The sequence below is a fragment of the Neofelis nebulosa genome, chromosome 6 (assembly GCF_028018385.1).
Source record: "Neofelis nebulosa isolate mNeoNeb1 chromosome 6, mNeoNeb1.pri, whole genome shotgun sequence".
Classification (NCBI taxonomy): Eukaryota; Metazoa; Chordata; class Mammalia; order Carnivora; family Felidae; genus Neofelis; species Neofelis nebulosa.
In genome coordinates, this window is record NC_080787.1 from 125332986 (window position 1) to 125357318 (window position 24333).

The 24333-nt window shown below is 40.6% G+C and overlaps 1 long non-coding RNA gene across 2 annotated transcripts; it reads right to left on the bottom strand.

The window, feature by feature from the left end:
- Window positions 1-645: 645 nt before the first annotated feature.
- LOC131514894 (uncharacterized) lies at window positions 646-23497 on the bottom strand. Of its 2 annotated transcripts, none has more exons than XR_009263321.1 (4): window positions 23342-23497; window positions 19048-19172; window positions 17853-17984; window positions 646-3516 (listed from the first exon to the last, which is right to left on the bottom strand). It is a non-coding gene; the product is annotated as an uncharacterized LOC131514894 (long non-coding RNA). The 2 variants fall into 2 exon arrangements; XR_009263322.1 differs by lacking the exon at window positions 23342-23497 and adding an exon at window positions 19294-19399.
- Between the last annotated feature and the right edge of the window lie 836 nt (window positions 23498-24333).

Consider the following 24333-nt stretch of genomic DNA (forward strand, 5'->3'; position numbering starts at 1 on the left):
AGAATAGGACCAAGAACCCAGAAATAAACCATGCATGCGATCAACTAACATTTGATAAGCGAGCCAAGAATATTAAAATGGAACAAAAGCGAGCCAAGAATATTAAAATGGAACAAAGATGGTCTCTTAAATAAATGGTGCTGGGAAAACTGGACATACACTTTCAAAAGAATGAAACTGGACCCCCATCTCACATCACTCACAAAAATTAACTTGAAATGAACTATAGGCTTAAATATAAGACTCAAAATCACAAAATTCATAGGAAGAAAACCATAAGGAAAATGCTTCTTGGCATTGGTCTCGGCAGCAATCATTTGGATATGACACCAAAAGCAAAGCTAAATAAGTAAGTGGGACTACCTCAGACTAAAAAGCTTCTACACAGCAAACAACCGACAAAATGAAAAGGCTATCTACAAAATGAGACAAAATATTTGCAAATCATAAATATGATAATGGGGTTATATCCAAAATATATGAGAAGATCTGTACAACTCAGCAACAAACAAACAATCTGATTACAAAATGGGCAAAGGACCTGAATAGATATTTTTCCAAAGAAAATATACAAATGGTCCACAGCTAAATGCAAAGATGATCAATAGCACTGATCATCAGGAAAATGCAAATCAAAACCACAATGAGATATCACCTCACACCTGTTAGATTAGCTCTTCTCAAAAAAAGACAAGAGAAAACAAGTGTTGGGGTGAATGTAGAGAAAAGGGAAACTTTTTGCACCTTGGTGAATGTAAATTGGGTGGTCACTGTGGAAAACAGTATGGCGGTCCCTAAAAAATTAAAAATAGAACTACCATATTATCTTGCAATCCCAGTTCTGGGTATATAACCAAAAGAAATGAAATCACTACTTGAGGAAATATCTGCACTTATGTTTATTAAAACATTGTTTACAAGATCTGAGACATGGAAACAATCTAAGTATCTGTTGACAAATGAACGGATAAAGAAAATGTGATACACACACACACACACACACACACACACACACACACAGGAATATTATTCATCCATGGACATGGGTGAACCTTGAGAACATTATGCTAAGCGAAATATGTCAGGCAAAGAAAAACAAATAGTGTAGGCTCTCACTTACATGTGGAATCTAAAAAACTGAACTCACAGAAACAGAGAGTATGTTGATCGTTGCCAGGGGTGGACGTGAGGGGGATATGGGTGAAAGTGGCCAAAGGGTACCGACTTCCAATTATAAAAGAAGTAAGTTCTTGGGATTTAATGTAAAGTATGGTGACCAGAGTTGCTAAAAGGCTAAATCTTAAAAGTTCTCACCACACACACACACACACACACACACACATAAATAGTAGCTATGTGAGGTGGTAAAGGTGTTAATTAACTTTATTGTGGTAATCATTTTACAACATATATATGTATATATATCAAATCATTACATTGTACACCTTAAACTTACATAATATTATATGTTAATTATAACTCAATAAAACTGGGGGAAAAAACCATGAAAAAAAAAAAAAAAGAGCCCAGATAGGCAGGTGATAGTCTCAGTTTTCAATTTGGTGGAAATACCCTTGTGTTTCTGATGGACACATAGGTCTCTTAGGATCTGAAATCTCTAAGTCAAGTGAGCCCAGAGTTACAGAGATTAGATGAAACCTAGGTGTAGGTGGTATATCATTAGGAGCTTCATGTAAGGAACCACTTCAACTTACATCCCTTGTACACAAACCTGTGTCTTCTGTCACTAGAAGAATAGTGTTATGTCCTATTCACTGATTCATAGTATATGCAATAGCAGGCAGGACAAACACTAACTCTGAGAGAGAGTATCTTCCATATGGTGTTTTAAGATGTCAGTAAGCTTGATAGTTCTCTGAGGCCAGATTCCTTTGGAAGATGGGTTCATAAGAACTATGAACCTGATAGACATCAGCCTTCCATTTTTTTCCATATAATGAGGCCTTGGATCAAAAGCAATGGGAGACTAGGGATATATAGAAACCATTTGTCAAATGTATGGTGGAACTCTGAAAGGCAAAAAGGCAACTCTCACTCCAGCATAACTACCTATAGAAGTGAGGATAATTTGAAAGACACTTCTTCACGGCCGGTTAAGGAATGAAAAGAGAACTCAAAGTGGGATGATAGCTAAGGGACAAATGAAGTAGCTAGACTGGCCCTACTGCTAGGATGGTAAGCCTACCATCCACATCTGTGCCCAAGAAAGTTGACAACCTATGGATGATATGCCAGTGCCAATTCCTGAGGGGCTCTAGGCCTGGCAGTTGGGCTACAGGAGGAAAGTCTCTTGCCAGAAGCACATTCAGAAACCAAGCAGGAAGAAACATGGGAGTTCCAGGAGGCTGCCCCATTGGTTATGGAGCCCAGACTATAACTGAGAATTTGGGGAACATGATCATACCCTCAGAAAAGAGACTAGACCCTAACAAGGGCTCAGGAGCTCACAGTGGAGCTCAGAGCCAGAATTAACTATGTACTCTGAAGAAATGTACCCCAGCCTACTCAGTAAGTGACTTCAAAGGACAAGACTTTTCCAGACCACACCAGTTGGTGAGGCCAGGGCTTCAAGGCAGAGCAGAGCTGCGAAAAGCAAGGATTAACAACACTTTTATTTATAGCTCACTCCTGCTTATTAAATTCTCCCCAATTGTGTCTTTTTCTTCAATTTTCTCCCACTCTGTCCTTCAGCATTTTCCGTAAGAGCACCCCACCCCCCTGTGCTCAGGCATGGGTAAGGCCTTTACAATTCATTTTCCAGCCTCCACATCTCTACATCCTCAAAAGAGTTTAACAATGTAACTTGTCCTTAAACCTACTGGACTATTTATTGAACTGTGTTCTTTTTATGGCAGTAAGACAAAGTAACAAGAATTCACTTTCTAGAGCCATGTGTAATCACTCTGATACAAAGTACTATTGTAAAGGTTGACCATTTTAACATAAATATAATGGTGTGGACTCACTTGGAGAGCATTTTATACATGAAGTGGTGTTACAATTGCTAAGGCAGCTGTATTCTTACTGGAGAATAGAAAAGATTCTTTGAAGCATTCAAAAACATATAGTCACTGTGCATGTTAGCGCTGCCCTTGAAATAACAAAAGGCCTTTTGATAAGAGTTCTAAGCTACAAGTGTTTCTATGGATGCTTGAGGATAATGGGCACAGATTCACACTCCTGCATTTACTGTTGACTCATCTCTTTTGTGATTCTTCCCAGTGAACAAAGAAGAATGAAAGTAGACGTGAAATGAACATATACTGAGTCACATGGGGTACATTTTTGCCTAGTTTTCAAAGAAATGGTTTAGTGCACTAAGTTCTAATACAAGGGATAGTGGGAGTTGAATGGGTTCAGAAAGTACCCATGGATGTATTCAGCCCAAATTTGAGTCATGGTATCCAACGAAGCTCACGTTACACTTTTGTTTTCATTCAAAGAGAATCAAATTATAGCTTTGTAAATTTCTGAAGGCTTTTCAAATTAAATGACCTATAAAAAAAAAAACAACAGAGAATTGAGTAAATGCCAAAATAAAATCTTATAAAAAAATAAGCAACAATTTCTCAGTCTCTCCTAATCGCTTGTTAATCAAATCCTTTACCATTACCTTTAAAACTGTAGGATCTGAGCTTTGACTCACAACACCCCAGTCAGTCCCTTTTCTTCAGCCACACAGGTCACCTTCAGTTTCTCAACTTTGCTAAGTTTTATTATACTTTGAACCTTTGCACATTATGTTTTCTTTGCCCTAGAAAATTCTTTCTCCCCACCTTCTCCTTACATAACTGGCTCCTTTTAATCCTTCAAGCCTCAGTCTAAACATGACTTCCTAAGAGAGATCTTTCAAAAATTTTGATTCAAAGCAATCCCAACACCAGCAAGCTTTTTATGGAAATTGACAAGCTGATTGTGAAATGTATATGGAGATGCAAAGGCCCAAGAATACCCAAGAAAGAATCTTAAAGATGTACAAAGCACCTACTGATAAAAGAAAAGAGTGGTAGATTGAAATCTAGTAAAATAAGAATTTCCCTTCATTTAATGATACCTGTGAAAAAATTATGAAAAAGGTGTGAAAAAAGACTTGAAAAAAAAAGCCACAAATATGAGTGTATGTTTGTGTAGTCTTTTGTCCAGAGTTTATAAAGAATTCCTACAAATCCATATGAAAAAGAGAACCCAGTAAGAAATGGGAAAAAGACTTGAACAAGCACTCCAAGGGACAAAATAAACAAATGAAATTAACACATGAAAAGATGCTCAACCACATTAGTCATCAGGGAAATGCAAATTAAAATCACAATAAGAAAAAAAATATGTGAATCCTTCAACATAGCTAAAATTTAAAACTCTGATAATATCAAATGTTAGTAGGTATGTGAAAACAACTCAAATTTTCATTAATTGTTGGTAGGAGTATAACTGGCACAAATCACTTTGAAAATAAATTTGGCACAGCTACTAATGCTAAATATATTCATATACTATGATCCAGCAAATTCTCTTCTAGGTATATAAGCAAGAGAAAAGTATACATATGCTTCCCATACAGCAATACTTTTCATAGTAGCCCAAAACTGGAAACAACCCAAATATCCATCAACAACAGAATGTTAAATAAAATGTGACATATGCCTATAATGAAATACCAAAGAGTAATGAAAAGGACCAAACTGCACTCAACAACATAGAGAAATGTCACAAGCATAATACTGAGTGAAGTAAACCAGACACAAAAGAGTACATGATTTCATTTACATAAATTGAGAAGCAGGCAAACTAATCTATGGGTTTGGAAGTCAGGATGGTGGTTATATTAGGAGGGGGAACAAGCAGGCTTCCTGGGGGCTTATGCAATAGCGGGGAAGTGTTTGCCCACATTTAGGACTTTTTGTAAGGCAGTGTTGTAGAAACAATTGAAGAATTATTTCTCCCTTTATACATTGCATTTCCATTTCTTTCTTCTCTATTTCCATGTGGTTATTAACCAGATTATTTACAGTTCAGAGCTTCCAAAGCAATGCCAAGGACAAACTCTGGAGACCTGCTGAGCTCTGGATGTAAGTTAATAATGTTTCCCAGTAAAAACTGAACTTTCCTTTAAAGAATATGAGCATGTATTTCAAACAAAAAAAAAAAACTGAACACACAAAAACGCTCATACACTCAAAAACATATGTAAAAATCACTAAATTACGGCTTATAAAAACAAAAAAAAACATAAAGTGGCCTAATAGTGGACATCTGTTGTATCTTGTCTATCTAACCCAGCTCTCTCTTTTCTTCCAATAACAGTACACATTTTTCCTTAAAGGAGTATGGTTTATGTGGTTTTAGTGAGGCTGACCCTACCCATTCTTGGTCTCTAGTAGGAGACGCCAGAGTGAGCCTTCCCCTTTCCATTATGATTGATTCAGGAATAGATCTATGGGCCAAGCAGGATCAACTGCACTCTTCTCTGAGATTTCCTACATAGAAGTAGTATGAGAAAGAGTCTCCTCCCTCTAGGGTGGCAAGTTATAAGAAAAATGAAATCTGGGGTGGCCTATAGCCATCTTTCTTAACCATTAAAAAAGAAGCCATCTTATTTAGATCATAGATGAAAATAAAGCCAATATGTAAAAAAGAAGTCAAGAGAAGAAGACAGAGTTCTGAGAACAAACTTGGGACCCTGGATTCCTAACATTTATTTTTCTGCCTTCAAGTGTTTATATTAGGTTTCTGTTATTTGCAGTTAAAAGTCTCTGACTATTATAGACCAGAAAACAAATATACCAAAAATCACTTTGGGAAAATTAAAGATACCTGCCTGTGTACACAGTTATATAGGTCTTAGACAGACTTTAAAATTTTTCCAGATAGTTTTAGCAGACTATTTTCACAAAGTATTTACATCGGCTTGTTTTGAAGTTGTTTGCCAAACCTTTCACGCTCACTTCTTTCAGATAAACTCCAAGTTATTTATTTTTAAAAAAACAAAACAACAACATAGGCTCTCTGCATACCTATTAGAGTTCTTAAAAACATTTTACTGATCGATAGTATCTTCAGGGAGCCTGGGTGGCTCAGTTGGTTAAGCAGCAGACTTCTGCTCAGATCACGATCTCACTGCTCTTGAGTAAGAGCCCTCTCTCTCTCTCTCTCTCTCTCTCTCTGCCCCTACCCCACTCATGCTCTGTCTCCCTCTCTCTCAAAAATAAATAGCCTTAAAAATAAAAAATAAAAGTAAAAAAAAAAAAAAAAGTAAAAATAGCCTTAAAAAATAGTATCTTCAGCAATACAAATTTAGGGAACGAAGAGAGACAAAATTCAAACCAACCATTTCCATTTTTATTAACTTAAAAAATGTTTAAATGTAGTTCTCTCTGTATCACTAATATTCGGAAATATCAGATATTTTAAAACATCTTCGATATTATGGGTTGTCCTAAGAAAAGGACATGTATTTCTGGTCATTTTAAAGGATCCTGCTAAAATTATCAGCATATGACTTTGGCTACTTTGATATACAAGATTGATTTCTGCCATCCAATAACCTACCATTTGGTTTGTGAAGAGGTATCTTCTCAATGTATTATGAATAACTGTCAAGGTAAAAGATAGTAATTGTTCCAAAGAACAGAGCCATGAGCAACACCACATCAGCGGTAAGTGTGCCTGGCTTGAAGTGTAAGTCTGACCTCTACTAGAAAGAAGGGAAAGCAAGAGAATGGTGTGACGGTAAATGTAGAACCCAGGAAACATGGAATTCATTTGTGAGTATCTAAAAGAGAAGAGGAAATAGTAAGAATAGCCTTAAATATTGAGAACGGACCCCTGTGATCTAAGACAGAACTCAAGAAATGTAGTTTCTCGAGAACTCAAGAAATGAAAGTTTCTAAGCCAAAACTTAAGAAACCTGAACTAAAAAAATTCTCACAGTGTTAATGCTCATAATCACTGGGGATTTTTACCACTGGTGCCTTGGACCAAAACAACCAGGAACGAATGAACAATCATTTGAACTCATTCAAACTACTGAGAAGCAACTCAGAATACACAACCTGGGGATGGTTGCTCAAGCACACCAATAATTTGTCAAGAAACAAGCATATTTCCTACTAATCTAGTCAAGACAAATAACCTACTTGACCTTATAGCCATAACCTTGGAAACTACAGCATTTCACCCTGCCAAAGTCTTGATGTATATGTACATGTATAGACATGTAATATTTCATTATTAGCCATTTACAATTTATTTTCTTTTTATCAAGTGTAAATAATGGTTTTCAGAAATTAAGGAGAAAATGCAACACTTCCAGGAGTCACAGCGATCCATCTTCAAAAAATATAAATTGACTAACACATGAGTCATACACCGAGTGAGTCAGTCCAATCAGGGTCTAGGCTAAGCTGGTGATTCATCATTAAACTGAATTCATATTCACGTTTTTCTCATCACTTGAAGGCAAACACAAGAGATTAAATTATTTCGTAAATGCATCTTCTTGACAAATACATCAGACCCACAAAAGAAAATGGTAACTTCGTTGGATGCCAAGTTTCCCTGAAGTGAATCAAATGCCTCCACACAGCACAGCCTGGGCCACGTGTTTCAGAGATGCCAGCCACACAGGGAAACACAAGACAGAAGCTTCAGATGCCAAGTCTTGGCCTCCTAACACCTCAGGAGCTTATCAGGCTGTTCCAAGTAAAGAGAAGGAAGCACTGAGTTCTTGTTATCTTCTTGTGCAATGTGGGCAAATCACTATATTTCCCGGAACCCAGTCTTAAGCGCCATCAGATTAAAATGATGCAAATCAGCCTACATGTCCCATCAGGTTAGGGTGAAGATTGAACATATGGTATGCTCTCTATCCCCCCAAAGGGAAAAGAAAAAAGAAAAGCATCTGTACTCTGGCCCTGTCTCAATGCCTATAATTCCCACTTATTACTGCTTTTGAATTAAAGCATTCATTCTCAACTGTGCTTCGTGACAGGATCACCTGGGGAGTTTTTGAAAATATCATTACCGGGGTGGGTACCTGCCTGGCTCAGTCGGAAGAATGTGTGACTCTCAGTCTCAGGTCGTGGGTTTGAGCCTCACATTGGGTGTAGAGATTACTAAAAATAAAGAAATAAACTTTAAAAAAAAGATAGCTGAAATATATATATATATATATATATATATATATATATATATATATATCATTACCTGAGCCCCATTCCAAAACAACTAAATTACAATTTCTGGAGGTAGGGCTTTGGCACTCACCAGTAAATTTTCAAAAGTTACGCAGGCAATTCTGACCTGTAGCCAGGGTCGGGAGCCATGAGAATAGTGTGGATTCCACACGAGCAGCTTTTGTATCACCTGGGAACTTGTTAGTAATGAAATTCTTGGGCCTGACCTCAGACAGACCGAGTCAGGGACTTTGGGGGACAGGATTCAGCACTCTGAATGTCATTTTAACAAGCCCTCCAGGGGATGTTGATGTAAGCTAAGCTTATAGAACATTGCAATAGAATAAGGGCATAAAGATCCCAGTTAAAACTCAATGATATCTAGAAATGGTACCATGTTAAATGACTGTACTGACACTAACACTTTAGGTGGAATTAGCTTAGCATTTTAACATAATACTCACTTAATCTGTTCCTGAAAGAATATGACAGAGGCTATGTAGGCTGAGATGGAAAAAAAAAAAAAATAGAAAGGAGGATCTAATCAGTGCTTTCCAGTACAAATATAATGTGAGCCACAAATATGAGCCACAAATGCAAACCACTATGCAATGTGAAGTTGCATAGCTTCCACATTAAAGAAGAAAAGGAAATAGGTAAAATTACATTAAATAATATATTTATGTAGCCTAACGTCTCCAAAAGGTTGTCATGTCAGCATTAATCGATATAAAAATTGTTGATGTTTTGGGGCGCCTGGGTGGCGCAGTCGGTTAAGCGTCCGACTTCAGCCAGGTCACGATCTCGCGGTCCGTGAGTTCGAGCCCCGCGTCAGGCTCTGGGCTGATGGCTCGGAGCCTGGAGCCTGTTTCTGATTCTGTGTCTCCCTCTCTCTCTGCCCCTCCCCCGTTCATGCTCTGTCTCTCTCTGTCCCAAAAATAAATAAAAAACGTTGAAAAAAAATTAAAAAAAAAAATTGTTGATGTTTTACATTCTGTTTTCAAAACCTGGGATGCTTTTTTCCACGTTCAGCACATCTCACTTTGGACTAGCTACATTCCAAGGGTTCAATAACCACATGTGGCCAGTGACTATCAGATTGGATAGCACACCTCTAGATCAGTGCTTCTCAAACTTTAGTGTGTAGGTGAATTACCTAGAACTCTTGAAAATGAACATTCTGATTTAGAGCTAGGATGGGGCCGGAGATTCTATTTTCTTCTAAGTTCCCAGGCCCAGCCAACTACATAATTGTTGGGCCAACTGCAAAATGAAAATGCCGAGCACCTTGCTGCTATCAAAAAGACAAGAAATAACAAGCGTTGGCAAGGATGGAGAGAAAAAGGAACCCTTGTGCACGGTTAGTAGGAATGTAAATTCATGCAGCCACTATGGAAACAGTATGGAGTTTCCTCCAAAAATTAAAATTAGAAATACCAAACGATCCAGCAACTCCACTTCCAGGTACTTATCCAAAGAAAATGAAAACACAAACTCAGAAAGACGTGCATCTCTACGTTCATCACAGCATTATTTACAATAGCTAAAATACGGAAGCAGCCTAAGCTTCCAATGATAGATGAATGGATAAAGATGTGGTATATATACCCAATGGGATATTACTTGGCCATAAAAAGAATGAAATCTTGCCATTTGTGATAATACGGATGGACCTAGAGGATATTATGCCAAGTGAAATAAGGGAAACAGAGCAAGAGAAGTACCATATGATTTCACTTATATGTAGACTCTAAAAAGCAAAACAAATGAACAAAACAAAACAGAAACAGACTCAAAGATACAGAGAACAAACTGGTACCCAAAGGGATGGGACGTGGGTGTATGAATGACATAGGTGAATAGGATTAAGAGGTTCAGTCTTTCAGTCATAAAATAAATAAGACACAGGTCCACAAGGCACAGCACAGGGAAGATAGTCAATAATATTATAACGACTTTGTATGTTGACAGATGGTAACTAGACTTATCGTGGTGACCATTTTGTAATGTATATAAATATCAAATCATGACGTTGTACCCTTGAAACTAATACAATATTGTATGTCAATTACTCTTCAATTTAAAAGAAAAAGGAAAAAGGAAAATGCAGGGCTTCTTGTTTAAAAGGCAGAGAAAACAATGCCTTCAGGGGTCCTAAAATGTAAAATTTTCTCCTTTCTCCTGTGGTCCCTTCATACCTGCCATAGTTCGTCTTTAATTGGAAGCGAGAGAGAGCTGGAGAGAGAGGCAGAGGAAGAGAGAGAAAGAGAGAGAGAGAGAGAATCCCATGCTCAGCATGGAGCCCAACGCAGGGCTCGATCCCACAATCCTGGGATCAGGACCGGAGCCAAAATCAAGAGTCAGATGCCCAACTAACTGAGCCACCCAGGTGCCCCCTGCTGTCATAGTATTTTTTAATTTTTTTTTAATTTTTATTTATTTATTTATTTATTTATTTATTTATTTATTTATTTATTTTTGCTTCTTAAGTCACACTCCCTGTGTGACTAGATAGTGTGATAAGGCAGGGTGGTGGGAGAGGATACTCCGGGACTGAGCGCAGACCTCCACAGGCAAGGAGGAGACAGTGCGCTGCAATCTGTCGTGTCCAAATGTCTCACTTCACCCAGTACTTTTTGTTGTTCTTTTTGTTGGCAAACCTGGAGCCCTACGCACAGGTGTGAAACTATAAAAATAACTCCGATCTTCCTTTCAGACAAAATGTAGTTGTTTAATTAGGTTGATGTAGAAATAAGAAAACTAATCCTAAAAGTTCCAACATTTTATACCACAAAGGTAGGGGTCTTTTTTGCTTCCATGGAGGAGATAAATTGTCTCTTTCAAACCTCAGTCCCTTTACTTCCAAGAGGAGGCAGGACTCTGAGAATCCTGGCAGTTTGGCTCAGAGACAAATGAGCCGCCTTGGATAGCGGGAGATGTCAGGGGAAACCAACGTCAGGAGAACTCTGGCTTTTTCTTCCAAGCATCCTTCTCCCGACATGATGATCCAAAAAACACACAGGCCCTGACCATTTGTCAGAAATGGTGCAGGAAAACAACCTATGAGAATGACTGGAAACTTCTAGCTTTTTTTTTTTTTATTAACTGATTGATAATCTTCCTTAAATCACAAAGGTTCTGAGGTGACCTAAAGGTAACATATGCCAGAAAAAATTTAAATTAAATTAAATTAAATTAAACACCAAGAAAGATATATAGCAGATTATATTGTTAGAATCAGAGGGAAACATTAGAACTCCAATTTATAGTCCAAGAGGTCCAAAAGAGTAACAGTACTTGATTCTGAAGTGTTTCTAAGTTACTTGCCACCAGAAGTAAAAATGGAAATGTTGTCAGTTACATTGTTAACTGTAACTACAGCTACATGCATTGTCCATGAGGAGAAAAGCACTGATGTCCTAGAGAGAAGCAAAATGTATTTGGTACTTAAGTCTAAAAGAAATTACTCACTTGGATGCTAAGAATTATGACGGACAGTGTCCTCAGTAATATTAGTCAGAGTCGAGGCGAAGTATGCCAAAACACTCTGCTTTGGCTATTCCTTGCGGCTTCTTTCAGTAAATGGCAAGAGCACAACCGAAAATATAAAAGAGAAATAATACATCTTAGGGGCGCCTGGGTGGCTCAGTCAGTTATGCATCCCACTCTTGATTTCGGCTCAAGTCATGATCTCATGGTTCATGAGATCGAGCCCCGAGTCGAGTTCCGCGCTGACAGCACGGAACCTGCCTGCTTGGGATTCTCTCCCACCCCCCTCCTCTCTCTCTCTGTCTCTCTCTCTCTCTCTCTCTCCTCTCTCTCTCTGCCTCTCTCTCTCTCAAAATAAAGAAATAAACATTTTTTTTAAAAAAGGAATGATACCTCTATACTCCCTGCCAATTCATTTTTCTGATCCAGTTTAATATTTGGTGAGTAGTATATAGAGTGACAGGGTATAGCAGATGTTTTCCCACAGCTGGGCTTGATAATTGGTCGGGAGAGAAAACAGACAGACACAGAAGCCAAGACCCGTAAGTCTTTCCGATAAGCGTCGTACAATCTCTTTGAAGAGAAAGGTCTACTGTGGATTGGTCGTCTGACACTTCATCAAGCTGCAACAGAAACAGAATTCATAGGCACGGCCCATGATTAAAGAAACAGGATCCCACGTGAAGATCGAATCCTTAAAACCTGTTGTTACTGTCTTCATGCAATTGAAAACCATCTTCACGCCCCATCTTTCGGAAAGAAAGTCACTCCTCTATACATAGCGCGGAAGCCGGGCGACGCAAAGGCCAGTGGATATTGCCAAACGTGCATGAGTGACAGCAGTACTGGGGGCCTCCTGAGAATGCCCAGGCCTTCTGAATTTAAGTAAATTACTCAGCCTATAAAAAAAATGTCAGCCTGGGGGCACCTGGGTGGCTCAGTCAATTAAGCATCCAATGTTGGATTTCGACTCAGGTCATGATCTCATGGTTCTTGAGTTCAAGCCCCATATCAGGCTCCACACTGACAGTGTGGGGCCTGCTTGGGATTCTCTCTCTCTCTCTCTCTCTCTCTCTCCTTCCCTCTGCCCCTTCCCAGCTTGTTCTCCCTCTCCCTCTCTCTCTTTCTCTCAAAGTTAATAAATAAACCTTAAAAACTTTTCTTAAAAGACATTAAAAAAACTGTCAGCCTGGCCAGCATAAAGCTACTAATGTTAAAGAAATTATTAAACAGAACCGTGAGACATTACCAAAAACTCACTTTAACGTATGTAGCTATGGCTTAAGTCCTCATTTGAGCACTAATCAATACCTCTTATAGACATAGTGTCATGAAGAATGAGAGGGAAATATTGGTAAAGAGTCTCCCACTAAAATTAATTACAAATTCCTTTATTGCATTATTGGTCTGTAGGCCTCCAAAATCAAGTTATACAGATTAGTGTGTGAAGTAACACAGGGACAGGTGACCAGTGGAGAGATGGTGGGCATGGGCTCAGATATCAGGAGAGAGGGGAAGTGAAGTTTCTTTCAGCCTGAAAAGAAAAATTGACACAGGGAATGTACACATGATGAATTTAAAATATGATCCTATGAGAATAGGATCATAAAGGAATAGATTTTAGCCCTCAAATCAACTTTCTCATATCTGTCTTCGGTATGAAAATTTCTGCATGCCCACTTCAACTTATAATAAAAGTTATATATAAACTCTGGAGTCTAAACAAAATATCATCACTTTTATGTACTAAGAATGTATCCTTTCGCCATAAAATTGGAACTCTAATTTCCTGGGAATTTATGGAAGACGTTTTTAAAATCCCACGGAAGGGTTAAAATATGTGTGTGTAGCCACTCTTCTTTTAATTAGATTTTTTATCATTTCTTTTATTTGGGCTGTTACAGTAGTTATTATTTTAATTAAATTTTTTACTGCCAGTGTTCATTTTAATGCATTGAATGTTATTCCTAATGAAAGGAAGGCAGTTTAATATCATCTGAAACTCGGCGGAGCCTTTGTAAAGTTAATTTTTCTCCAAGGATGGATCTTAAAAATGCCTTGACCTCACAGACTTGGAGCCAAAGTTAGGTCGGTTTCACTTGGATAGTCACTGACCCATTAAGAGGATTGCCACCAGCTTTATTGGGCAAAGTAATATTGCCCTGAGTCTAATAAAATTCTTACTGTCCATCCAAGTCTTCAGCGGTTGAGTTCATCCTCGCTCTTCTCTTCCCAACTTCATAGCAGAAAGAATAACCTTTAGATGTAGATTTCCATGAAGCCCACCCTGTTTGATCCAGGGCCTGGCATTGCTATGAAATCAGCCCCCTGTTTCTCTACTCGCCAGGGAAATATATAAGTGTGTGACACTTTCCCTCTGTAGCACATATCATGATTTAGAGTCATAGACTGGTGGGGCGCCTGGGTGGCGCAGTCGGTTAAGCGTCCGGCTTCAGCCAGGTCACGATCTCACGGTCCGTGAGTTCGAGCCCCGCGTCAGGCTCTGGGCTGATGGCTCAGAGCCTGGAGCCTGTTTCCGATTCTGTGTCTCCCTCTCTCTGTCCCTCCCCCGTTCATGCTCTGTCTCTCTCTGTCCCAAAAATAAATAAACGTTGAAAAAAAAAAAAAAAAAAAAAAAAAAAAAAAAAAAAAATTAGAGTCATAGACTGGTTTGATTATTTAATCAGTGTTTCTTCCAACCCGACCTGTGTGCCAAAAGGGTGAGCAGAGTGTTTTATTTGCACGCCATTGCACCCTGCACTGGCCAAGCACTTACCAAGCACACAATGAATGTTTGCTGACTGAGTAAATGAAATTTTAAGCTGGGAGCATTATAGCGAGCATCATGATGTCTGCCTCACCCCTAATACAAATGGGAGAAACTAGGAGAGAGTTGGTCCTGATTCTCATTTATGGTTTGCTTAATTTTTAAAATTATATTTTATATAATATTTTAGTTAAAATCATTTAGTTAGAAAAGGATGCTCTGGGGGTGCCTGAGTGGCTCGGTCAGTTAAGTGTCCAACTTGGGCTCAGGTCATGATATCGTGGTCCATGGGTTCGAGCCCTGTGTTGGGCTCTGGGCTGACAGCTCAGAGCCTGGACCATGCTTCAGATTTTGCGTCTCCCTCTCTCTGCTCTTCCCCTGCTCTCTGTCTGTCTGTCTGTCTCTCTCTCTAAAATAAGTAAACATTAAAAAAATTTTTTAAAAAGGATGCTCTGATTTAGTAAGCACTTAGTGTGTTAACCACTATTTGGCAAACAATAAACTTGAGCAAGCCACTGCAAAGCGCTAAGAAGTATATTAGCTAAAGAATAAAAACAAGGGGCGCCTGGGTGGCTCAGTCAGTTAAGTATCTGACTCTTGACTTCAGCTCAGGTCATGATCTCACCATCGTGAGATCGAGCCCCACATCAGGGTCAGCACTGAGCTTGGAGCCTGCGTGGGATTCTCTCTCTCCCTCTCTCTCTGTCTCTCCCCCATTCATGTGCACACATGCACATTCCCTCTCTCCCTCTCTCTCTCTCTCTCTCTCTTTCTCTCTCTCTCTCTTAAAATAAATAAAAATTTAAAAAAAAATTAAAAACAAGGAAGTAGGACCCAGAGGTCGGACGCAGAGGAGCCCAGAGACTTTATACGGCAATAGGCCTCACAACCAAATTATATCCAATATTGGGAGAACGGCATTTTCACTCTGGGATTGTGCCCATCCTGGAGAATGCAACAGACATAGAGTCTCTGGTCTTTCCCTCATCCCCTCAGTCTTCTCTCTCATATTTTGCCTCCTTATACCCAAAACTTGGGAGACTTATGGGATAACAAGGGCTACCCTTTTAGATGAAGAGCTTATATTTTCCTGTTTCCTGTCTTCATCTCTTGACAGAGAACCTTGACATTTTCCTTCCTTGGATTCTTTTTCCAGTATACATAAATGAGAATCCTCCCCCCTCCCCACCCCCGCCTCAATCTCAATCACTTAAGTGGTATGTATTTTTTTAATGACTATGCAGTCAAAGGCTTTAGAATACTTTCTTCACTATAGGAGAACAAAAAATCCAGCTAGGTAGTCAGCAATGTTCATTTAACCTTCCTTATGTAGAGGAGAAGGCACTTTGCAGGGGGAATTTCGAAGTAAGATCATTCCTTCCTAAAGGGCAGCCATGTCCTCATGGGCATCAGAAAATTCTCCTTCCCCCTTGTTCTTACACACACACACACACACACACACACACACACACACACACTAGTGAACAAAGGCACAGTTGGCATATATCCAGTCAGACTTGTGGTCTATGGGAAAACTTGAAGGACTATGAGGAGGTTGGTGTGGATTCTGCTGAAGGAGAAGGTGAGGAAGAAGGAGAGAATACTAAGTTGACTGAGAAGACTGAGGAAGATTAAGATGTCACAAAGGTGCTGCCTTTCTAGGGAAGCCTATTCCCTTCTAAACTTTGGGAAGCTGTGGTCTGATGGGTTCCTTTGTACCCAGTGCTGTGCACCCTCGTATACAATTCCCGACCTATGCTTCGAAACCCAACATAATGATCCAAATGGCCCATGTCTCTGATGGGTTTGAATACAATATTCTGTGTCTTAAATGAGGGGGGGGGGGGGGCAGGGGGAAGAAACAGAAAAAGGTCACTCCCTTCTGCCTGGTCCACATTCCCCCGTCAGTGCTCTTTGGCCAGACTCCAGGGTGCATCTGGCACTCAGTTCTGATGATCACAGCACATTCTGCCTACTTAGCCCTGCACTTTTCGTTTGAAGAATTCCCGATTCCCAAACTACCTTTCCCTTCCCATTCACCCCTGCCCATTCTCTCTGTACCCAGATCTGAGATACCCAGCAAGCCGATGTACAGATGCGATAAGCTGATAAGAGCCAAAGGAGCCGTCACTGAAAGTTTATACTGGAAACCAGATGTAATTGCCTTAAGCACAGAGAAGCTGCCATCTCAAGGTGATGCCTCAAGGAGTCTCAGGTAGGAAGGTGCCCTGAGTTGGTGGAGGTGGGAAGATATTAGGGGCTAACAATGGTGACTCTTGGACTGGGGAGGAGCCACGATCCTTGGAAGACACAAATATATTGAAGCAGTTTATTTGGTAGCACATATAAAACTGGTAAGACTAAAAAAGCAAACAAACAAACAAAACAAAAAAGAAATAGAAATAAACAGTTGGTAAATGCAACCAAAGCAAGCAAACAAGAGCTGTGAATGGCTGGTGGCGTTCCCTCCGCTTTACGTCAGGGGGGAGAGGGTGCAGTCACCCCCCAAATGAATACTCCTTGTTCGTACTCCAACAGCCGAGTACTCACTACTCAACCCTTCAACCACAGCTCTCTTAAACTCAGTCACGGAAACCTTCGATTCCTCCTTAACTTATGCCTTTTCTGAGGACCTAGATCTCAGTGTAGGTGGTTTGAACTCTGTTTATTAACTTAAGCTACAGAGAAACTTCTTCATTTTCCATCCTCTGAGGGCATGGTGACTTATTTTCCTTTTCCCTTTTCCCTTTCCTCCGTGAACTTTCCCAGTAATCCCTGGGGAGAAGTAGGGCTTACTTTAAATAGCCTGAGAGGTACTTGAATTTCCATGTCTCAGTGATCTTTAGCCATGAAGTTAATCATTACGATTAAAGAAGGTCACCATAACTTAGGATTGTCAATAGAACTGAACTTTTTCTCCCAAGAACCTAAACCCTTCAAACCCGGCCAAGTTTTGCAGCAATCGAAAAAGCTTTCCCTGAGTCAGCAGTGGAGGCAGGTGACAGGAGTGGGCAGGCACAGGTGAGGTCACCGTGAGGTAGTTACGGGCCAAGCAGTATGGGGAAAAACCCACACCACCATTATTCCAAGACAGGCCTTATTTGGTCTTAAGGTCAACTGGTGGCCTAGCAGCTTTTTATTCCCCCTTTGTTACAACCCTCTATCTTACCTCTTCCTCTTCCTCAGCCTTTTCAGAAGAAAACACCCGTGACGAACTGATGCATATCTTCTTATTTTCGATATTTTAGTTTGCCAAATGCGGATGCTGAGGTCAGTGTTACCTGTATCATATCTCTTCCCAGTTTGGTCTCTCCCCCACCCCCAAAATCTAACCCAGCCTCTCCCTCCCATGCCCCGTTCTCCTCTTCTCCCCACCAGCAAGACCCACTTAGGCAGCGACTTACCATCTAACCACTCATTCCTGAGAGGATCAGTCTCAGAGCCACATCGAAAAGTCAATTTTTAATAAAGTTTCAGGAAGTGTCCAAAGCAAGACTGTTTGATGCAAACAGGAAGCAATGTTATGCATAAATAACCTGTGGAGACAGAGAAATCAGACAGTTCCAGCATTAAGCCTCCATGTGGGCAGAAGAGAAATCCATCCCTGGAAGCAAATGGCCACTATTAATTGTCCACCTGTAGCTGTGATGTGCTCAAGAAAGAGGAAGGGTAGAGGGCACCTATGCAGGTCAGTGGGTTAAGCATGTGACTCTTAATCTTGGCTCAGGTTGTGATCTCACGGTCCATGAGTTCGAGCCCCAAATTGGGCTCTGTGATGACAGCGTGGAGCCTGCTTAGGATTCTCTCTCCATCTCTCTTTCTGTCCCTCCTCCTCTTCTCTCTCTCTCTCTCTCATGCACGCTCTCTCAAAATCAATAAATAAACTGAAAGAAAGAAAGAAAGAAAGAAAGAAAGAAAGAAAGAAAGGAAGAAAGAAAGGAAGAAAGAAAGAAAGAACAAGGATAGGAAAAGAGCTACCACCATAGCCACATGTACACTAACCTTTAATTCAATTCCATTCCACAAGCATCAAGAACTGACCATGTACCCAACACTATGACGCGCATCAGATAAGCAAGATATATCTGTTTCCTGTCCTCACAGAGCTTACTGTTTAATGGGTAAGAGACACAATGTGATATGGCATGAAAAGCACTATGGCAGAGAAAAGAGTGATCTCAGGGACCATAGGAGGATTCCTACCCAGACACAGGGAAGATTTCTGGAAGAGGTGACATCTCAGCTGCGGACTGAAGCCTGAACAGGAGAGCAGTTATGCAAACCTAACTGAGGATTGGGAGGGAAGGGAAGAATTTAATCTTGACCAGAACCCTGTGAAGTATGTGTGACTGGCTCCGTCTTCCTAGTAAGATAACCACGCCTCACAGGCATTAAAGACTCACGTTCTCAAATCCAGTCCATGGCAGGTGTGGGCTTGGTCCTCGGGATAATCAAGCCCAAGGCTGGCCTGGTTCCTTGCATGACACCAGGCCTCTAGCCGCATCTCACCTCTCTACCAGTTCCCAGACCTCAGAGAAACACCTGACAGGATCAGGACGGAGAGTTCTGGCCAGAAAAGGAGGGCAGGACAATGCTCACCTGTGGGGATTTTATCTCTGAGCAGCAAGGGCTCAGCAGGGGCATGTGTCCTTCAAATCGCCTCAGAGTTCCTGTACAAGGATAACTTCTAGTGTCCAAGCAGCACATCGTATGGAAACTCATTCCTGAAAAAGTGCATGCAAACGATTTTGAAAAGCAAAAGAGACGCTTTATTTAGAACAGACCTGTCACGAGGACCTTTAAAGCAAAGTCTTGTAAACAACTGTAACATCTCCTTTCTCTTACGATGAGGCACGCTTGGAATATTGGAGTTGGCTCTTCCTGGCATAGCACATTCAGGAGATCAGAGGCTGTCAGAGGCAGTTGGAAAAAAACGACCTTGATAAAACAGTTGGCTTTCATTCCGGCCCCGTTCATACTCTGAAAAGAAAATTAAGCGACTGACGTAAATGTCCATCACTGAGTATATTTATTTAAATCCTGAATGGCAAAAGGCAAACATTGTAGATATTAATGAAGAAATAAAACAAACATTTGACTTTTTTTCTTTGCTCAATGATAATAACCTTGTTTGAAAGCCTGCCTTGCCAGATTTGAGGCCAGCTCCTTGCAGGTCACACAATGGCTTTTCCAGGCGATGAAAATTTCCTTTTCACCGAAACATGATGCAGATGAATACGTTTGAGACGCGCGGATAGTGGAGCGACCTCTCTGCTGGAAGTCTGCTGTGCGGGTAACAAAAAGTAACGCATCTAATGCTTTACTTTTCCCTCAGAGCCCAGGATGTCAGTTTTTAGCCCTGCTCGTCAGGAGGAAATGGAGACTTCAGAAGGTCCTGGCTGTGGTTGCCAAGGGATTAGTGTAATGTGTGCAAGACTCACTTCTGGCTGGCATGGATATTTCTGAAACCACCAAAAAGCTTCATTTTGGTGAGGCCACTTTTCTGTCTCAGATATTGAAGGAAGCATTGCTGGCTATGATGCCATCAGCCTTCAGCAGCTTGCCAATGGGAGGCTGGCTCCAGACAAACCCCAGTTGCCTGCTTGTTCTCCTTTCCAGAAAACACTGAACGCATTTGCCCTAACCTAATGCTCCTCACACACATTTCTATGCCTACAGAAATGAGGATTATCTCGAGCCTCCCCAGTGATTAGGTTCGAAGCCCCTAAGTCTGAAAAGAGACATTCTTTGGACATTTCTTTCTAAATGTCTTTAGAATTACCACATTCTTTCGTTCTGCCATTGCCATCTATTCTGAACTTCCCTTATGTCTCTGTTCTTGAAGAAATCTCACCTGAATTCATCCTTCTCTCAGTTCTCTCTCTTTCTCTCTCCCTGCCTCACCACCACCACACCTCCACCACCAGGGTCAATGTTGAGGTAAGTCAGAGATAAGTCAATGAGCTAAGACCAGGCCTTCTACTTGTTAAATTGGAGGGCTCGCGTGGATAGTATATCCTGGGGCTGACATCTGCCCTAAAGAACTTTGTTTTCTGCCTCTGCCCTGTGCCCCACTCCAGCCCCCAACACATTCACATTAGGGCCTTTGACCAAAGAGTAATAAGAATACCAGGTATCATTTTGGCTCTGACATTTTCACTTTAACTCCCTTCTCATTTTTAACAAGGCAGCGGTGGCCTCTGGAGATAAATCCAGACACGAGCGTAGGAGGGAACTAACACATCATAAGCACCCATTTTGCCCCTGTTGTACCCAGCCGAGACTGGTGGTCAAGAGCACCGACTCTGGAGCCAAGGACCCAAGGTCATACCCCAACACTGTACTTTCTAGCATTGAGATCTTGGCCACTTTACCTGGCCTCTGTACCTCTTTGTCCTCATCTATAAAAGAGGGAAAGAAATAGTGCAATGTCTTAGGGGTGTCAGCAGAATTGAATAACTCAGTCTGTGTCAAGCACTTAGCACATTATAACCCCAGTAAACACTGGCTATTGTTACACCTGAGGGTGGGAGGTGGGCAGGGGTGCGGGGGGGGGGGGGGGGAGACACAAGCAGCTGATCTCAGCCAGTAAAGATTGTTGTTTTCCAAATTAAAAAAAGAAAGAAAGAAAGAAAAGAAAAGAGAAGAAAAGAAAAAAAAAGAAGAGAAAAGAAAAGAGAAAAGAAAAGCAGAAAAATTAAAAAAAAAAAAAGGGGGGGTGGGCAACTGGGTGGCTCAGTCGGTTAAGCGGCCGACTTCGGCTCAGGTCATGATCTCTCAGTCCGTGAGTTCCAGCCCCGCGTCGGGCTCTGTGCTGACAGCTCAGAGCCTAGAGCCTGTTTCAGATTCTGTGTCTCCCTCTCTCTGACCCTCCCCCGTTCATGCTCTGTCTCTCTCTGTTGCAAAAATAAATAAACCTTAAAAAATTTTATTAAAAAAAAAGAAAAGAAAAGCAGAATCCAAGCAGTTCATCTTTTTTTTTTTTTTTTTTTTTTACATGCTTTCTTTTAGCTTAATGCTGCATTGGAGGCATAGAAAGCATTTTTGAGGTTTGTGCTCTAGAAAAGCTATGCATGGTTGAGAGACTTTTACAAAATAAACATAAAGTTGGCTGGGTCCTCCATCTGTGGACGTGATGAGACTAGAAACCAGGCAGATTCTCCTGAGATTTCTTTGTGAGAAGATGAGTTACCCAGCCAGATCATGAGTGCTGGTAACCTATAAATAAATCTCTTTCTTCAAATCACCTCGTTGGAAGATAACCTTTTATGTTGTGGCTTTTCACAAAAATTAATTGATGTTGTTACATCTCTAAAATCCTTCATCCTAAGAAGAAAAGGCTTCATCTATATCTTACTCCCATATTTACATCCTGTTCTTGTCTAAATGGTATCACATGTCCGATCACAGAGTAAGAATCCACACAAATGCAATCTGCAAGTATGAGAAAGCACCATGCCTGTTTGACGGTAAATGCCCAGATTAAATGTCAAATGAATGAATGAATGAATGAATGAATGAAACAGCTCAACAGTAAAGCAATGAGCTGTTTTAACAGAAAGCATAGTTCCCTTGGGAATAATAAGAGATGACTTTACAGACAATGTTTAACCTCCGAGTTATTATTTCCACAGGTAAAGCCAGGAAGTTATGGAAACCTCTCCCTGCCCCACGGTCATAGTACAATGTCACAGATAGTCACAGGCAATTTTATAGCAGATCTGTGAGTGAAAGGCACCCATGGCACCAATCTGCATTGAAGAGAGTTACACTTGGGGCACCTGGGTGGCTCAGTCGGTTAAGCATCGATTTCGGCTCAGATCATGATCTCACTACTATTCGTGGGTTCGAGCCTCAAGTCCAGCCAGCTCTGTGCTGATGGCTCAGAGCCTGGAGCCTGCTCCCGATTGTGTATCTCCCTCTCTCTCTCTGCCCCTCGCTTGCTCATACTCTGTCTCTCTCAAAAATAAACGTTAAAAAAAATTTTTTAAGCAAAAAAAAAAAGAAAAGAGTTACATTTGCAGCATTCCCAGTAGCTGCTCACCTCAAGTGGTAGGACAACGCCTTGGTTTTTCATTTTGTTTTGTTTTTTTAATGTGTATTTATTTATTTTGAGAGAACATGAGTGGGGGGGGTGGGCACAGAGAGAGGGAGACACAGAATCCGAAGCAAGCTCCAGGCTCTGAGCTGTCAGCACAGAGCTGGACACGGGGCTTAAACCCACAAAGTGTGAGATCATGACCTGAGCCAAAGGCAGATGCTTAACCGACTGAGCCACCCAGGCGTCCCCAACAACACCTTGTTTAATCACTAATTCCGTTTTTTGAAATTAAGGAAATTAAGCCCTGACTTTTGTAAGCAAGTATCTGAAAGCATAACACTAGGACCTATTCTTAGATGTGATTTCCTCCTATCTCCAACCTATGTCATCAATCTTTGGGATGTGGGTAAGCTGTAAGGGTCCCAGCTTCACCATTTTTTATGTCTGAGACTGACCTTGAGAAGTTCTCTGTTACTGCTGTTCCAGTTACTGGCCAGGTCAATAGCTCAGCTCAACAAACATTTTATTACTCTGTGATGGGTTCAGGCTTCCTCACGTGCTTTTTTCTCTGTACCCTCTGCGGATTATTGACTTTGACCCCTTTCCACCTAAAGACAATGCCAGGCCACCCGGTCAACAAAAGAACCCCACTCTTGACTCCACAGGGCCAAAGTCTTCAGTGATTAAGCTTCTTTCTTTTGTTGATGACACCCCAAATAGTCTGCCTGAAAGATACACTATACATACATATATATACATATATATATATACATATATACATATACATATATACACATCTATATCATATATAGATCCATTTCATCTCAGAACTTGCCTCACGTTGATTGTTACCTTCTTCTGACCTGAAAATTCCAAAATTTTCCAAAATTCTTTGGCATCGTCAGTAGCTCGTATAATTCTTCTCTAGCCTCTGGGTCCCCATAACTTGCTTTACTCTTCTTAATATCTAGAGGTGCTGTTTATCTTGCCTCTGTGGATTAGGAGAGGAAAAAACAGTTTTAGTTCATAGTCTGCTTACAGAGATCATCTCTGCCTTTCTCTCTGTGTGATTTTTCCCCCATTTCTTTAACAAAAATTCTCCCTTTACTCTTTCTTACATGCCAGTGGGAATGAAAGGCCAGGGGAAGAACCTGATGACATTTTTAATATCTATCAAAATTGTACTGTCATATCCATTATTATGCATCTCCCATAAGAAGAGGGAGAAGTAACTTCTGAAATGCACCCTAGATCCACCCAATAAAAACAGAAATTTCAAAATTCAAAACTGTTTGAATGTTTCCAGCCAAGTAATACTTAATTCTTAATCAATAATGAAATAGAGTAATAGTCCGTGTTCTGGGTAGGCTTCTTGTTTGTTTTATGTGGTCTTACACAAGAATGCAAATACCTCAAGAGGCAGAGAAACCTCCTAAGAGAGGCTTTGGAACAGAAACAGGTGCTAACATCTGCCAGTGACGGGCATTGGAAAGAAGCTGAAATCAAATAGATTTTCTTGGAATTTCAGATTCCTCAAGGTGTGCCTGAAATCATTTGGAAAGATACTAGATTCGGCAAATGAAAGACGGACTAAAGACCGATTCCCCGTCTCTAAGACCCAACCAATCACAAATAAATTTTGTACTTCCTTCCTGCTTTTCACTATTTTCCTTGCAACTTTGAGAACTCTTAGTACATAAGAGGCATTCTTGGAAGATCACTCACATGAAGATCCTAAGGAGGAAAGATCAGCCGTTCATTAATAATGGTGACTCATTAAAAGTTTACTTAAAACATTCCACAGGAATGCCATGGAGATCTCTTCTACATGCTACTCAAAGTTT